The sequence below is a fragment of the Camellia sinensis genome, chromosome 1, assembly GCF_055761805.1.
Source record: "Camellia sinensis isolate YWXY chromosome 1, ASM5576180v1, whole genome shotgun sequence".
Classification (NCBI taxonomy): Eukaryota; Viridiplantae; Streptophyta; class Magnoliopsida; order Ericales; family Theaceae; genus Camellia; species Camellia sinensis.
The window spans coordinates 96,006,339-96,020,600 of NC_138961.1; the positions used below are offsets into that span (position 1 = coordinate 96,006,339).

The 14,262-nt window shown below is 37.7% G+C and overlaps 1 long non-coding RNA gene across 1 annotated transcript; it reads right to left on the reverse strand.

Annotated features, from left to right (window-relative positions):
• Window positions 1–4,453: 4,453 nt before the first annotated feature.
• On the reverse strand, window positions 4,454–10,167 carry LOC145796086 (uncharacterized). Its single transcript, XR_014336808.1, has 2 exons — window positions 9,570–10,167; window positions 4,454–4,705 (listed from the first exon to the last, which is right to left on the reverse strand). It is a non-coding gene; the product is annotated as an uncharacterized LOC145796086 (long non-coding RNA).
• Window positions 10,168–14,262: the final 4,095 nt, after the last annotated feature.

Genomic DNA, 14,262 nt, shown 5'->3' on the forward strand with positions numbered 1-14,262 from the left:
GGGAGAAACCCTTGTTGCATGCCTGCTTCACTTGTATTTCATAGGCCTCCGTGACATCAGCCATGCCCTGAGCATATGCCTTCTTATCGGCATCCTTGATTTCAGCCTCCTTGGTGGCCAGGGCCTCTTCGAGCTCCTTTTGGGCTTGGGCCACTTTCTCCTCGGCCTCCTTTTTCTGAGAATCAGCAACCTTCCTGATAGCCTCGGCCGATTCAGCCTTTTCTTCGGCATCAGTTTGGGCTTTGATGCCAGCCTCGACCTGGTCCTCCAACTTCTTCATTTTTGATTGAAGGCTTTTGTTGGTTTTCTGAAGGGTAAGAAACTCCCTCTTCAACTCAGCCAACTTCTCCCGATTTTCAAAAGATTGCATAGAAAAAGAGTGCACATGCTGGATGGCCTGAAAGAACACGAGGCAATGGTTATTGAAGAATTTCTAAGTACAAGAAAGAAAGAAGAAAATTACCAAAAACAAGACACTAACTTGAACAGATCTTTGAAGCATCAGAGCGTAATTCTCATACTCGCTGAACTCGACGTTTCGCTCCAGATCGCTTGGAAGAAGCAGAGCAGTACTCAGGGCAACGCCGACATTGATGTCATCGGCGCTATCACTAGCCATAACAGGCTTATCTTCAAGGGTGATTTCGGGGGCCCAGGGGGCATCAGGTTTTTTAGACCCCGAGGTCGTTGCGGAGGATGACCTCAGCTTCTTCGATTTTGTGGATTCTGATGGCTGGGTTTCAGAGCGTCTCTTCCCAGCAGAAGGTTGAGATTTGTCACTCTCAGCCAACTTAGAGATTGGCAAAGTATCCTCAGACTCAACTTGAGTTACCTTCACCTTTAGCTGAGCCTTTTTTACTCGTTTTGGCTTGGGTGGAAGCTGGGCTTGTGCTGGCTGAGCATCGACGTCAGAAGGGAGGTTGGCCAGAAGATCCTTGGCAACTAGTTTTGGGCGGCCTATCTCGGCTTTAAGCACAAGACGTCGCCGACGCTTTCATTGGGATATTGGGATCAGGTATGGAGCCGAGGTTGATGGCTGATCAGCTGGATCAGATGTTGATCCTTGATCTATTCAAGATGTAGACACAGTCAGTGGAGTTATGGCGGAAGGTGGAGAAAGGTTTTTCTTCTTCTTTTTCTTAGGGATGTCGGGAAGAGTTGATTTATACGTCGGGATGAAATTAAGTACCAGTGGAGCCCTCCGTTTTTGGATTGGCAAGTCCAAAAGTTTCCTCAAATCCTTGCTGGGGATGAAGGATTGTCGAAAGTTTTTTGGTGGCTTACGAACAGCTGCAAAAAGAACAGACGTCGGAAACAGATAAAGTATTTGAGACTTTGCAAGAAAACAGGTAAACCTGAATACAGGGCTCTTACCATTGCCCTCTACAAAGACTGAACGTGGAAGAGGGAAGAGATGAAGGTCCTCGTCTGGGCTGAATTTCCAGTTCCCCGAAGTGATGAAATAGTCATCCCCAGCTCCCTTGTTGGAGTCTGGGAGGTCGGCTACGATTTTGAACTCTGTGGACCTCGGCTTAAGGTAATAAATATAGCCTTTTTCTTTCAAGTTAAGGCCGCACATAGTATAGCAGTATTGGATATCGGCTAGACTGATCCTAGCATTTTCCTGCTTAGCTAAGGCTATGATACCGTTGATCACTCGATAAGAATTAATGGCCAGTTGCATGGGGTTCAACTTATAATGGTGGAGAACCTCGCGAAAAAGGATGTTGAGTGGAAGCCGGAGTCCGCACTCAGTGAAAGTTACAATGGGAAAGGGCATCGAATCATCTGTGGGCATGATGGAGTCATTATCTCCAGCCAGCCTCAGATGGACATCGGCAGGAATGAAGAACTCTTGCCTAAAGTACTCAAGTTTGGTCAAGGTATCTACCCTATGTCTCCACATACCCATGATATTGGCCTGAATTAGAGGGGTTGGAAAGAAGATGTTTTCGGAGGGTTAATGGGACCTCGGCAAAAACCTAGGTATATGTTAGTACAAGAATTTGTAAAGAATGGGTATGTTTTTCCTAAGAATTGGTAGGTTCTACAGACAAAACTCAAACCTAAATCTATTAAAACGAAGATTGAAGGCTCAGATCTGGAAAAAACACAGAAAACAAGAGACAACAACAAGTTTCAGAATCAAGAACAGTGATGGGCTATCAAGAGCATAAAGAACACATGAAGTATAGGGTCAAGAACAGTGGCTAAAAAAGTGGTGAAGCAGTGCAAGTGTTCAGAACATAGGCAAGGGCAAAGTCGTGGAATAAACACATTCAGATGAATAGTTCAACAAATCGAAAGTTTGGACAAAGCAGTAATGGCAGCGAGTAAATAGAGAACAACAGAGAATTAAAAACGAAAGGAACGGTGGCTTACCAAAAAGAATGAAGCCGGTATGAAGATCGCCGAAGTCAGGCGATGGTTGCAGGCACAATGGAATGACGAAAGCTTCACCGGAAAGGAGGAACGAAGGTAGTTGTAGAGCTCGAAGTCTGGAACAATGGCGGATTCAAGAGAGAAAGAGCAAGAGAGTTGAATGCAAAGTAAAGAGACGAAAGAAGAGAAAAACAAGTTTTGTCAAAAAATATTTTTGAAACGACAGCAAAAGAAGGCAATAAATGCGCCTGGAGCAACGCGTACGTCAGACGGCGTACGCAGAGAAGACGGTTTACAGGTGCGTCACAAGCACGATCCAATAAGGATCAAACGCGTGAATGAAACAGTTGAAAAATGATGCTTGACAGCTCACACGCATAACGAAGTTCATGGGGAATTTTGTTCATAAGAAGACATGTCGGCCTGAAATAAATGATCTCGGCAGGAGAAGTTTTTTTTGGCCGACGCACTGGAAAGAAGTATCGATATAGGTTCCATCACCTCAGAATGCCGAGGTAATAGAATCTAGGGGGCAGTTGTGGGGATATATTTTCTGAGTACCAACACGTGGCAAGGTGACGCCGACGTGTCAGCCGAGGTGCCACATGTCTGATACGTGACGCCAAAGTGATCTCGGCTAGGCCGAGGTTATCTCCGAAGATATCGGAGTCTGAGATAAACAAATAAGGGACAAGAGTCCTAAAATGAAGAAAGACTTTAAGATGGATAAGGATAGTATTCTTAGGGAATCTATCCCTATCTCTTGAGGAATCCAAAGTAAGCACAAAACAGGAGTCCGTGGAAGTCAGGCTTCTAGTGGGACTGGGATTGGGTTAACTATAAAGGAGAGGCACCCTCATGGGTCGAAGGTACGCAATCTATGCTTTGACCAGTGAATTTAGCACTTGATTATCTTTGAGAGATATACTGACTTGATCGTCGAAGTGTCCCCAGGTGGAAGAACCACCGCCAGAAGCCTTCTCTTTCTGTTGCAGGTTAGATGAAGCCATCTATTCTGCCGGTGCTCTCTAGCTGATTACTAAATGGGCAGTGTGATCAGAAAATCACTCACACAGATCTATAATTCTATAGTTACAAATCTGATTTGAAATCAAACCTATATATAAGTTAGAGATATACTACAAATATATATATATATATATATATATGTATTTGATCAGCAAAAAGAATGAGACTTTATTGATGAACTAAAAGAATAATACATCAATAAAGGAGGGGGGAGGATGAGAGCCAAAGCATCATCGCGAAACAAACAAATTCCAACTAAGTTAGCACCGATAAGACCGCACAATCATATGCTATCACACCATCAAAGGTTGGTGAGTGACCAACCACACCCAAGACAATAGCTAATCAAACAAAATAAAAAACAACAAAGACCAAGACACCACCCCTACTACACAGCAACAAACAGATCACAGCAGACCAGTGCAAAACATGTCACAACAAATCACAGCAAACAGATCATAGCAGTAGACAGCAGCAAACAGATCATAAGCAGTGCATACAGACTCAACAGAGGAACTATAGGCAGCTTCTAACTTGTTGAATGTTGTAGACAAACTCATCTACCGCATACCCTTGCCCAAATGAATGTGCTTTCATCCAAAGGGCCACTCTAATTTTAATTAACTCACAGAGGTTATCACAAATAGGCTGCAACTCATTAAACAAGCAGTCATTCCTGCACTTCCAAAAGGACCACAAGCCAGCAATCAAAACTAATCTCCACAGTTATTTCTCCCTTTTTCTATATATCCAACCCATCCACCAATGCATTAGCATGTTCACTGAACTAAGGGAGGCCCATTGCAAACCCCACCACTTGATTGTGGTGGACCATACTTTCCAAGTAAAGGGGCAAATCAATAGAACATGATTAAGTGATTCAATCTCTGCATGACAAAACACACACTCATTACTAACTTCATCACTTAAGATGCCAATTCTATGTAAATAATCTGAAGTCTTTAGCCTCCCTTTCCAGACTAACCATGTAACGCCCTAAAAAAAATACATATAAACCCAACATTCATGACATCTATAGATATAAGAGAATAAAGCATATTTCCATTTATCAAAGTATTTAATACAAAAGTATGTTGACATCAAAAGTAAATGCCCTATGGGCTTACAACTTTTCAAGTCAACACTTGGCTACAACAAAAGAAGAGTTCTAACTCTTTTTACAAAATAAGCCCTTGGCTTGAATTTACATGTAATACCAAAAAGATAACAACAAAAAGTCTTCCGCCTCTAAGCCTCCCAAGCTATGTCCTTGGAGGTGGTATATCACCAGAACCTGAAAATGATGTCCCATATAGGGTGAGCCAATACCCAGTAGAGATATACTAAACCAAATATGAGCAATAACTAAAACATTAGCATTCGAATAAAGGTTAACACTTGTAAACCAACTTACAACATTTCCCAGTTCCAAGGCAAATACATTCGTGTTCCATTTCACATTCCTTTACTTATCCATTTCAACTTCATAAACATGGCTCATTATCTAGCCAAACAATTTCCATGAGACTACAGCTCATATTTAAACACTTCCAATATCAACAATTCAAATGAGACTACAACTCATATTAAAAACACTTCCAATATCTACGTTATGCAAACGTAATTAAGATTTCGGGACTTTCACCCTGGATATTCCGGCCAACTTAGTTATCAATGGAGTCCATCCCCTATCTCATCCCATGGAGTACATCCCCTATCTCCTCCCAAACAATATACATATACAATGTATTTAAACGCTTATCATATACAACGATCAACCAATACACATATTCGATGTATTATTCCAACCGTCATATTCAATGACATATTCCAAGTGATTAGTTTTAGCTTTCCCTAATCAACATACAGTGTCTACAACAATTAAGACTATCCTCCACCGATAGCCCAAAGTAGTTATCTCTAAACAGAATATAAATTTATCAAACAGATAAAATATCAACATTTTTATAGGTGAGTGATTAACTAATCCAACTACACCATTCAATCCCATAACTTCCCAATTTCATGAATTTCAACTCAATTACACAATTTCCCAAATTAATTATTTAAATTAATTATTCAACATAATTAGGGCATTTTCCCCCTTTTTCAAATATCAACCATAAGGTTCAATTTCATCAACTTAACCACAATAATTTCATTTTCCAAGGTCTCACATACACATGGAGTTTAACATTTGAAAAAACCCCTTTTTATAACCTCAAATCAAACCCTAACTTTTCCAAAATTACCATAATCCACCATTTATACAAAATACATAATATCTATGCCAAAACCTATAGAAAGGAGTAGGTTATCCCTATCTCAAGAGAAGAGACTCAAAGGAGTTGAAGGTGAAAATCCAAAATGCTCCAAACACCAACTTTTTCAGATTGAAACAAAGCCCACACCAAGCTCCACATTTTTTACAAAGGAACTAGGATAGAAACACACTAAAACTAGGTGTATTCTTAGATAGAAGATGTATAGAGAGAGAAGAGCAGCCGGGGCTAGGGTTTGAGTAAAAAAGATGATGAAAAAGTGAAGTGTAACCCGCTGCTGCCAATTGATATATTCGAGGCTCGCTCGAGCGAAGGAATGGTCGCTCGAGTAAAGAAGATGATGAAAAAGTGAAGTGTAACCCGCTGCTGCCAATTGATATATTCGAGGCTCGCTCGAGCGAAGGAATGGTCGCTCGAGCGACCAGACACAAAGAAACCTCGCTCGGGCGCAGAAAGCCTCGCTCGAGCCAACAATTCGAAGCTTCAGGTCTGCAACCCAGAAGCACGCTCGAGCAAAGAAAAGCTCGCTCGAGCGAAGAAACCCAAAGCATAGTCCTCACTCGCTTGAGCGAAGGAAAGCTCACTCGAGCCAAGAAATGCAACCTTCAAGTCCAAAACTAGACGCAGACGCAAGCTCGAGCGCAAGACTTCTCGCTTGAGCCACCAGACACACCACTCAACTCTCGCTTGAGCGAAGGAACCCTGGCTCGAGCGAAGGAACTAAAACACAGAGCTCGCTCGAGCGACAAAAGCCTCGCTCGAGTGAAGAAACAAAATTCTGGGCAGGAACTATTGGTTTAAACTCACTACCAACTTGAAACAAACCTGCCTAACACATCCCAAAACTCGAACACAAAGAATTAAAGGATGAAAACAAGATATATACAACAACCAACACCACAAAACCTAAGTCTAGAATATACTAACCGATGGGGGAAAAATCGGGATCACTATAAATGAAGAGAGAAATTGGGCCTTAGGTGGAGAGGGATTGTGCCAGATCAAGTCAGGAAGTTTTAGAGCAGGACCATTAGATGATTCACACCAGATAATAGCGTCTTTAACTCTGAAAATACCTAGAGGATCAGCTTTCCACAAAAGACAATCATCAGAATCCAATCTCAATTGAGGACCCTCTCCTAGAACATCATGAAGTCTCTGTAGTTCATCTTCTTCCCAAGCCAATAAGGGTCTTTTGAAATTGAATGCCCAGCTATTTTGATTTCTGGCCCTTGACCACTGCATATACAAGGACATGCCTATTTCCACTGATAAGTAGTATAATCTAGGAAATTGACTTCAAACAAGTGGTGCCCATCCAATTATAAACCTAGAAACTAAGTCTTTCACCATTGCCAATCTTGATTTCAGTATTGTGCAAATAATGGTTGAGCAGGCTACTGTTAGATTCATTAACAAGTAGAATGTCACTCCACAATCTTGAAATGTTATTTGCCTCCACATGAAAAGGAAACCATCTACCTCCCTTTGACTTGTACTTATGCAGATGAGCTGTTTCCATAATGAGTTGTCTTCCATCCCAAATCTCTACCACCACTTAGCAAGCAAGCTATTGTTTACAACACTTAAGTTTCTAATCCACAACCCTCCTTACTTTTTAGCCTTGGTTAGATCCTTCCATTTCACTAGGTGGACTTTCTTTTCCACCTCAAAATCTCCCCATAGGAAAGCTGCTTGAATCTTATCAATCTTTTTTCCCACACTTCGAGGCAACCTAAACAAGGACATGTAATAAACAAGTAGTGAGGATAGTACATATTTGATTAGTGTGGCTCTACCTACAAAGGACAACAACCTCCTTTTCCAACCTGTTAGTTTCTTCTTAAATTTCTCCACCACAGGCATCCATGTTGCTCTTCTTGATGGGTTGGCCCCCAGTGGCATTCCAAGATACTTCAAAGGGAGCTTCTGGCAGGTACAATTCAATCTTGAAGCAAAATTTTGCACAATATCATCATGAATGCCTACACCACATACAACACTCTTGTGAAAGTTGATCCTTAACCCAGAAATAATCTCAAAGCATCTAAGTATTTCTTCACAATTAACAGGCCACTCAGCTTCACAGAAAATAATTGTGTCATCCGCAAACTGGAGATGAGAGATATTAATGCTATTGAAACCAATGGTTATCTCTTTAACCAAGCCCAACTCTTTTGCTCATGTAAGTAACAAGTTTAAGCCTTCAGCCACCACATTAAATAGGAAAGGTGATATTGGATCACCTTGCCTTAGCTCTTTTTGAGGGCAAAATTTAGGTGTGGGTGAATCATTTACGAACACAAAAACTTTAGTTGAAGAAATACAAGTATGGATCTAAGTTACCCACTTAGCACCAAAACCAAAGTTGGATAGCATTTGAATAAGAAAGTTCCAATTTACTGTGTCATATGCTTTTTGGAAATCCAATTTCAATATCAAGCCCTTTCTTCTATACTTCTTCCACCAGCCCAGCACCTTATTAGCTATCAATATACCATCCAAAATATTTCTTCCCCCTAGAAATGCAGATTGGGAATTATCTATAACAACATGGAGAACTCTTTTCAATCTATTGGTAAGAACCTTGGAAAGAATTTTATATGTGGAGTTTATAAGACTAATGGGCCTGTAGTCTTGGATGCTTGAATGGTTGTCTTTTTTTGGGACCAAAGTAATGAAGGAACTATTTAAACCCCCAACCAAACTACTGTTGATATAAAATTCCTGCAGAAAGTGAAGATATCACCTTTCATGAATTTCCACCCTTTTTGATAGCAGGTCATGTTAAACCTATTAGGACCAAGTGTCTTGTTGCCATCACAATCTGTAACGGCAGCCCAAATTTCATCTTCAGAAAATGCCACTTCCAAACTATTGAAATGCTGGCTCTGTTGGATCACTTTAAATGGGCCCAGTAGCTTGGGTCTATAATGCCATTGCTCATTAAAGCTTAACCTGAAGTGATCATACATAGCTTGTTTCACCTCCATAGGATGCTTCACTACTGCCCCATTCACTATCATAGAGTCAATTGCATTAATATTCTATCTTTTTGTAGCTATGATGTGAAAAAATTTAGTGTTTTTATCTCCCTTTAAGTTCCAATTCAGCCTTGACTTCTGTAGCCAAATTCTTTCCATCATCTTTCTGAGCTTTCATACTTCTTCCCCCACCTCTCTTTTCCTCCTGCCTTCATCTTCATCCATATTTCTACTCTTAGCAGTTCAATCCAGGGCATGTAATTTTTCTTAAACTTGTTTCAGTTTAAAGTCTATATTCCCAAACACTTCAATGTTCCACTTCTTTAAACCTTGTTTAAGTTCGTTTAATTTGGTTTTTAGTTTGTACCCTGCCCAACCATCTACTTGAGTACCCTCCCATGCTTTTTTCACTTCATGCAGGAAAGAAGGGGGAGATGTCCATGCATTGATGAATCTAAAAGGCTTTGGGCCCCAATGTCTCTCATCCTCCATGATGATAATGGATAGTGATCTGAGATGGATCTAGGAAGACCCCAAAGTTTGTAACTAAACCACCCCAACCATTCCGGGCTAACAAGGAACCTATCTAACCTACTCCATCTCTTACCTTCCATGGAATTACACCATGTATATTTCCTTCCCAACATAGGGATATCAATCAAAGCCAGTCTGCTTATGAAATTACCAAAATCTGCCATTCCCCTATCCCTTCTTACACAACCTTTCCTTTCCTCTAGTGATTTTGTTTCATTAAAGTCCCCCTTACACACCAAGGTTTGGGGAAAAGCAGCCTTAATATTGATCAAAGATGCACATAATTTCCTCCTATCAATCACATCATTAGATACATATACATTCACAATCACACACTCCAAACTGTTAAATAAGGTACCTGATAATATGATGAAATTCCTGGTACAACAGCAGTCAGCTAAGAAGAAAATTTCAGGCCTCCACACACAAAGCAGATCTCGAGCACTCCTATCAGCATCTACATTTATGTAGCCAACTAGATCATAAGGCCAGAGAGATTTCACAAACAGCTTTGAAACATTTGCCTTTTTTATTTTCTACAACAGCACCATGTCCACTTTTCTTTCTTTGATAGCTTCTTTGACTTTTCACCTCTTCTCAGGCATGCCAAGCCCTCTAATGTTCCAAGAAAGAGTCTTCATAAAAATATTTTTTTACTCTTGAGCCTCCCTTGATGCTATTCTAAGCCCCAGCACCATTGCTCTTTTCAGCAGCTTGCTCCATGTCCTTCTCTTCCATTTCAATAATTTTCTTTATAACTTCATCATCTTTGCCTTCAAAATCTATGCCCAACTCTTTCCCAAGCTGTATGGCAGCTTGTGCCTCCAAAAATAATTTGTTTTCACTGCTTGAGCTGCTGTTATAAGACAAAGAAGAAGAAATTGCAGCAGCATCAGCAGCAGCAGCTCTAAAAATGGCCCCTCTTTGAAACCCAGATTTCATCACTAATTTTCTCTGGTTTTTCCTTTTTTTCCCCTGCTCTCTTTACCTTTTATTGACTTCTTGGTGTGTATGTCTTGATTTCTTTGACTTTTCCTTTCATTTGTGACAACAACAATGCCCTTATCCTTTACCATCTGGACTTCCAAATGTGGTTAATCAAGAATCTCCACAATCTTGTTATGCACCTCCACACCACTACTATTGCCATGGTCCAGCCCAGTTGTTTTAGACATGCCCAAATTAATTCCATTCAAAAGACCATCAAATTGGGCTTGATCCAAAACTACTTCTAAATTAATATTGGGCTGTGGAGATGGATTCCTACTAAGGCTTCTTATAGGTCCATCAAAGACTAAAACACCTACACATCTTTTGCTTCCCCTATCAGAACTGTGATTCAAATTTCTTTGCAGGCTTCCTTCGGCCATTGTGCAATGGCTGCCCCCATCTCTATTCCCTACAAGACTGCAGGACTCACTTACTGTTGAGATAGATAGGTAATCATTTCCTTGGTGTACCACACTTCCCTCCTTGCAGGCTACTTCCTTATCACTATGTAGAGCACCATCATGGATCGCCAGGTCACCCTCTGCACCTGCCATATTATCTTCTTCTTCGTTCCTTCCTCTGTGATTCTTTGAGCTTTGGTCTTCATTGATAATGCCCTTGCTAGATTCAGTGGTTCTTTGGGTGCTTAGACTATAGCCTTGATATGTGTGGTTGAGCTTAACATCTTCGCACGCCCAAACTAGATAGAGGCAACCTCGACATTCCAAATGAATAATATTATTAATAGACTCCACCTGTGATATAAGGATTCTCATCTTACCCCATTCCAGAGAAGCCAAATCAGATATATTCTTATCTAATTCCACCACTTCACCCAAAATCTGACTAATGTTTAGAAAGTTGGGTGTGTTCCAAAGATTATGAGGGACTCCAGAACAAAATATCCAAACATATCTTTCAAACTCATTCTTCATTCCTTTTTTCCATTCCATAATTGATTCACACCATTCATAGATCCACCCATGTATAACCTTCATGCTACTTATCCTTTCTTCTAGTGAGGGGAATAATAGGTACACTATTCTTTCATCCCCCTCCTTCACTTGAACGTCCTTCACACCTCTGATTAGCAACTCCTCTTTGAGTTTACCACTGCAGTATTTCAGCCATAGTTTTGCCACAGCATTGGTGTACATCCATCTATTTCCATACTCCTCTGCTTTCAAAACTACTGCCTTTTCTTTTGGATCATACCCACCTTTAAGTGCTTTGGCATATGGCATTCTCCTTACATTGCTTGTAATAGTTGACATCCTTACCCCCACTGCTCTCAGTGGTACTTGAAGATGAGTGTCAACTCTATCTTTGTTTTTATCATGCTCCTTACCAAACTCAACTTTCTTTACTTTCAACACTTCATCATCACACCATGCTCGGTTGGCTTTTTGGATAGCCTTCTCATTGGATAGCCTTCTCAACTGCTACTGGGCAATCGTACCATACGAATCCAAATCTTGACCCTGATGTTTTCCTCATTTTGCTTGGAATAAAGACATCCTTAACTATTCCAAAATTTGTGAATAGATGGAAAAGTCATTTTGGATGCATAGAATATGGGATGTTGTCTATGAACACAGTATGCATACCGCCTCTTGATCTCAAGTCACTTTTTCCATGTCTTCTCCTAAACACAGTTTGCCATGCTCCTTGCTCCATTTTTTTTGATATTTTAAACATTATGGATAATGCATCCATGATATACTACAAATATAAGTTATTACTTACCGTAAACACTCATATATCAAATATATGCAAGTGGTAACCCTTTACTTTCAAAAGCTTCATTATTATATAGTGATAAAATTAATTTTAAACAATCTTTAATCAATTATTATATTTTATTTTAGAGAAAAAATAATTATTAGATTGGGAGCAATATTTTGTATGACACGGATTTTAAAAACCCTGTGGTTCAAAATTGAATCAAATCGTATTTTAATGGTTTGGTTTGATTTAGTATCCACATTTTTATGATTCAATTTGATTTCAAATTTCATAGAACCGTACCTAACAAATCCAAATCATGCTCATGTTTAACTTTTTAGTAGTCATGCAAATAATTATTTATATCACATAGACTCAAAATGACACAAACTCAAAAGTGATATTTGTTTGAAATTTATGAATGATTTAAGTTTCAGAATGCATGCATATAATAAATGTAATTTAATTTGTTAAATGCACATATGAACGTATTCAAGTTGGAATGAAAACAATAAATTTACTTATTATTATATGCAAACAATGATCAAAATGGTAATAGTAAACAAAAATTCGTTATGACAACTACTATAATTGAAACACACCAGGCATTGGTCCTTTAGTTTTTTTTTTTTTTAAAAAAAAACTAAATTAAATTAAATTAAATTTTAATTTAGTTTTTTTTTTTAATTTTCATTTTCAGTTTTAGTTTTACAATTTTTTTCCTTTTTGTTTTAAAGCACAATCTTTTGTACTAATTTCATTTTTTCCTTCGAACATTTTAGGAAGTATTTTGCTAAAACATTTCCACAACTTTAAGGCATTATTTATTTATTTATATATTTTTTTTCAAAAATATATTTTAGAAAGTACTTACCATCAACAATAATTACTTTAGTTATGAAAATTCTTTTATTTCCTCACTCTCATAAATAAATGCAAGTAGAGGAATAATAAAGATAAATGAAAATTAAAAAACAACAAGGAGAAAAATAATTAATAAGATAGAGCAAATAAATAACAATGACACATGGCCAATATAGACTTTGACACATGTGTGTTAATATACACAAATTTATATATGATATGATGTGATATAATATAACTAGTGTATACTCGTGCCTGAAAGTACGGTGTAAATAAAAATAAATAAAAAAAAAGAAAAAAAAATTAAATAAATTAAGAGGAAAATCAAAGGGCAGAAAATAAAAAAAAAAGAAAAAAAAAGAAGAAAGGTGGGATCATCAGATCATTCATGGGATTATTTATGGGATCATGGGAGGGTGGGTTGTAGCGACCCTAATTTTCTTAAGTCATTTATTTATTATTATGATTATTATTATCTTATTTTATTTTTGACTTTATTAATTGTGTGGTCACATGAATATTTAATGTGATATTTAATGAATTTAATGTGGTGATTAATTAATTTAATTTGTTATTTAATTATATATAATTAATCTAAATATTTATATATTTATATTTGTTATAAAAAAAAGGAGGTGTTATATATATAGGTATATATATATATATATATTATCTTATATTTATAGTTATATATATTATAATTATGTTGTAGTATATAATATAATATATTATAATAATTGATTAAGTTCTAATAGGATTAGGTTTTAGTATAATATTATATAAAGTGAATTAGGTTAGATTATGGATCAGGAAAATCAAAGAAAAGAAAAGTGAATTTGCAAGGTGAAGGCAGCCGTGGGAGAGAGAGAGAGAGAGAGAGAGAGAAAAGTGAGGGACGCCAAGAAAGAAAGGGGGAAAAGGAAGAAAAGATTAGGATTTTGTTTTGGTGACTTCATAAATCTTCTAAATATTTCTTTGATCTTCAAAATAATATTGTGAGTACAAAACCCACTTCCCTTGATCTATGTTTAATTCTTTGTTTTATTTATTTATTTATTTTTTTATTTGTTTGATGTTAGTTTGATTTTGTTTTTACATAAAGATGATAGATTAATTTTAATTATTTTGATTAGTTGTGGATGTACGATTTAGGGTTTATAGATGATTGATTGATTTTAATTACTTTGATTAGTTGTGTAGGTAAAGTTTAGGGTTTTTAGTTGATTGATTGATTTTAATTATTTTGATTAATTGTGTATGTCAGATTTAGAATTTTTATGTGGATTTATTTTATGATTGTAATCACCCTCATGGTTATATGAAACAAAAATTAATATGGTTATATGAAATCAAAATTAATTAGGAATCCATAAATAAATTCCTTATACTCCACCATGACTCTATGGATTGTTGTTTTATTAAAATTAATTAGGAATCCATAGATAAATTCCTTATACTCCACCATGACTCCA